General features: G+C 36.0%; 1 long non-coding RNA gene across 4 annotated transcripts; it reads right to left on the reverse strand.

Annotated features, from left to right (window-relative positions):
- Window positions 1–1,122: 1,122 nt before the first annotated feature.
- Window positions 1,123–3,715, reverse strand: LOC149668628 (uncharacterized). 4 transcript variants are annotated; one of them, XR_016367867.1, is made up of 3 exons: window positions 3,067–3,430; window positions 1,373–1,499; window positions 1,123–1,157 (listed from the first exon to the last, which is right to left on the reverse strand). It is a non-coding gene; the product is annotated as an uncharacterized LOC149668628 (long non-coding RNA). The 4 variants fall into 4 exon arrangements; XR_016367868.1 differs by lacking the exons at window positions 1,123–1,157; window positions 1,373–1,499 and adding an exon at window positions 2,617–2,860 and having other exon boundaries at window positions 3,067–3,715; XR_016367869.1 differs by lacking the exons at window positions 1,123–1,157; window positions 1,373–1,499 and adding an exon at window positions 2,617–2,914 and having other exon boundaries at window positions 3,067–3,715.
- Window positions 3,716–4,109: the final 394 nt, after the last annotated feature.

The following is a 4,109-nucleotide window of genomic DNA, read 5'->3' on the forward strand; positions in this document are numbered from 1 at the left end:
AACTTCTCCACCGAAATAACAGACACTTTATACTGGCGTGTTCAAAGAGTGAAAGCGTCTTTGGATTAAGAACAGCAAAGATATTCAAAGAAATAATCTTTCTATTGGCTTGAGTCAGTGTCTATAGAACATCAAGCTGTATCAAGGCCAAATAATACATGTCAACTCTTTGGTTTCCCTATATAATTACGTTACGGTTTGGCAAGCCGCGCCTACAAGTTTATCAACACAATAGAAGTTCATAACAGCTATAGATTCGCAAAACAACCTTTTCCGGGAAAAAGTTGCCTCAACGTTGTTAAAATTTAGAACAGCAATGGATTGTTACTAAAATTATGTGCTTGACTATGTTGGGAGTTGGGCGCACTCCTGTAAGCCAAGCTTCTGGGCGACAAAGTTTTGAGGGAATAAGGGACTTGTCAGCATGCCTACCCTACAGGAACTGACTACCCCGTGTCCGCGGGTGGTGAAATACCCCAAATCCCCCCTCCTTCACCACTCGATTAAACCTCAAGTACTTCACTCGTTACTCTAAAATACCAACTGATTAACGTTGGATTTCAATTTTCATCAAAACGCCTTAAAGCTAATATACCATGATGGTATATTACATTGTTTAACGGACGTTTGCCAAACAAAGCAAGGTCGAGGGAACCAGTAAAAATTGCTGCCAATTAATGACGTTAAGCAGTAATGCCTTCTGAGTTCAATAGTAATAAATATAGAAAAAAAAACTAAAATCAACTGGATTGGAGATGTCGCTACCAAACACAAGGCACCTCATTAACTCTCTGAACTGAACTGCAGATTTTACATCAACAAATCAAAATCAAGCGCGATGGAACCAGTAAAAAAACTACAATTAATGACATTAACTCCCAACGCCATCTGAGTTCAATAGTAATAAATATAGAAAAAAACCTAAAATCAACTGGACTGGAGATGTCACTAATGAAATACAAGGCACCTCATTAACTCTCTGAACTAAACTGCAGATTCTACACCAACAAATCACTACCAATTTTAAAAAGCATCTTTAAGTATATTAGGACTAATTTAACAAACTCCCCTTCCCTTTTTTATACCTTAAAAAAATATAATATTGAAACACATGCTTACGATTTTTCTGGCAATTATATAGTCTCAATTTGACAATCCTAGGATTAAATGTGTGTAAATATTTTTTCATCATTGAATTGTTCACTTGAGAGATTAACAAAATTATTATAGGCATTCATACGATAATGTTGAAGTCTCTCACTTTATAAATCCAACCTTCACGTATGACTGTCCTTGAACATTTTTTTAATCCCTCTCACGCATTCATTGTGAAACTTACATTTTATATTCATTTAAAATTAATTATAGTTACTCTTAGCTTTTCCCTGTTAAGGTCTATTTTTTGGCAGCAGGACGCAATCGCTAATTATCCTCAAAAGCCTTTCTGGTGTCAAAAACAATTTTCTTTGGAAAAACCCTTTAAAATATGCAACTTTTACCTTTAAACGTAAAAAACAATATATTTATTGACTGGAATAAATTTATAATGAATACCATAATTAAATAACAACTAGGGAAATTAAGCCCAAATTACATGCTGTAAATAAACGTGGCAAGTATCAAACCAAATGTTTATTTAAATAAATAATTTGCGCCTTCCAATATCATAATCATGCGTGTTTAAAAACTTGAAAATAGTCAAACAAAAACATTCTTAATGCAATTTAGTACTTGAAAGTAATTTTTAAACAGGCATTACTTAAAAACATTCCTATTTGTATTTTAACTATTATATGAAATAATATTATTAACCCTAAATTTTGTCATCAATAAATTACCGTAACTGTCATTTAACTTTATTTATTAAAAATAAAATAGTTTACAGGGCATAAAATAACATTAATTTCATGGTTACAAGTAAATAATAATTTAATCCTGTTATTTCCTATATTTAATGATAAATCAAAGCATACTTCCATTGCCTGACCTCCTAGCATTGTGGCAAATCATTTAAACACCAACTTCAATTTCCCAAAGGCTGAATCCAATTAGAATTGTACTTAAGGGCGGAGCTAATAACATTAAAACTAAATGTGTGCCTGTTATTGTATTTCTTATTATTATCGAATTGACATCTTTCCCAAAATATTGCAAAATTGGATTTGTTTTCACCCCGAAATATTGCTAAAGTATTGCTAGTTTACTAATTTAATGCCATTTTCGACAAAAAATACTATCTTAGTTCTTTAAACTAGGTTAAAGTTAGAACGCCACTAAAGATGGCATATTCTATATGTTTCATTTCCTATCAAGGTTAAAAGAAATTATCCATTTTGAATAAGATCTTGTTAAAACAATGACATTGGAAATGGGGCTCAAAGATTTCTAATAGAGCATCTGGTCTTGGTCCACCTGAAATAGAGAGCTTTTAGTTAGAGGAGGAGCCGAGTCTCGTGACGTAATTTACGCCGCCATATTGGTGGGTTTAAAGCAGGGATGAAGCTGAGACCACCCAATATGGCTACCAGAACCGCGGTAAGACTTGGGAGGGTGTGACGTACTACTATCCCATCTGAAAGCTCTCTATAGTGTCAGCTTTGGTCATGCAATTTAGACTAAAAATATTGATGTGACGTTCCCATAGCTCCGATCTCTCAACAATTTTCTATTGAATGATGAACTACTTCCTATACGGAGCTAACAACTGGCTAGGGGGAAGAGATAGTCTGATGTCACGCAGCCCCTCTCTGGTTGGCATTTTTGCGCGTAGAATACTGTTTCCAACCGTTAGGGGGGATGAAACTCCAGTAAGAGATAGAAGGGTGTGACCTTTCAGGGTCGGAACTGTTAGCTCCCTATTCTACGGCATGCAGAAATAAGCGTTGAAATAATCAATATAAAATCACCAACGTGTCTACACAAAATTAATAAAAATTAAGACCGAAGTCACAGATATTAATCAAAACGTCTTGGATTTAACCAAGACCTAAAAAGTATCGATAAGAAGAGAGTTAAGCAAGTGACTGAAGGCCCAGATATTAAAAGTTTTTTTAAATTAAGACTTACATGCTTAAGATGCTGTTCGGACAGTGGGACAAAGGACGATCTTCCTCATAGAGCTTAACATGGCGGGTGGGTAAAAAAGGAGAGGGCGTCGGACAGCCCCTTTAAGAAACTTATGTTCCATCACCCTATTGCATTGAATAAACTTAATTTACTGGTAGTCAATTTATTCCCTCTCAATAATTTGAAAAATTTACTTATCTCGGGTTTTCGAGCACAATTCCATTCCCCGTTTACATTTTATAACCACATTTATCATTTTTAGGGGATTTCGTGATGAAAAATACCATAACACGCGTATCTCTATGATAACACGTAACAATGACAAAACGATTTAGCCGTAGTCTGCTTTAGCCTCTGCTATGCCCGATACGTGCAAGGAGGATGCGTTGTTACAGGGTGGGAAATAAGGATTTTTTTAAAACTGGACATTGGGCCAGCGACCCCCCTGGCCTGGAATAAATAAACTGGTCCATGACCATTGACCAGGGCGCGTCGTCTGCTAAACTAAAGAAGTGGGTAATTAAAATAGTTGAGATAATGTCTGAACTCTGGTTACCCTTGAATTTTCTTAGTGGTCCCGTGGACCACTGACCCCCCTCCGATTTAATTTTTAAACTGGTCCAGGCATTTTTTAAACTGGTCATTTGCCCTGTGCCACCACCTTATTTCCCACGCTGGTTGTATACATCGTCCTGGCTAGAAGTACGCCTTGTGCCACTCTCATGCGGCGTCAATGCGTCATGCCTTCTTTTGCTGGCCTCGTCACCAAGGCAATAGCCCACTCAATTACGCGTTAAGCTGATCCAAAATTCCGTGTGAACGTACTTTTTAAGGTATTCGTCACCAAATAGTAATTGTTTTTGAGAACATTCCTCGGCTTGAAATAGGAAAACTACGAAATAATTCGACCAAATTGAAGTTTATAAATATTTTTTACTATTTCAATTTCTATAAAAGTATTCTACCAAATGCATACAGAGTGCCACCAGAAGTCTCTGCGGCTACTAGAAATACTACATTTATATAGGAAGATAAGATAAGCA

The sequence above is a fragment of the Phalangium opilio genome, unplaced genomic scaffold, assembly GCF_054372755.1.
Source record: "Phalangium opilio isolate 3A_F unplaced genomic scaffold, DU_Popi_V2 ptg000055l_1, whole genome shotgun sequence".
NCBI lineage: Eukaryota > Metazoa > Arthropoda > Arachnida > Opiliones > Phalangiidae > Phalangium > Phalangium opilio.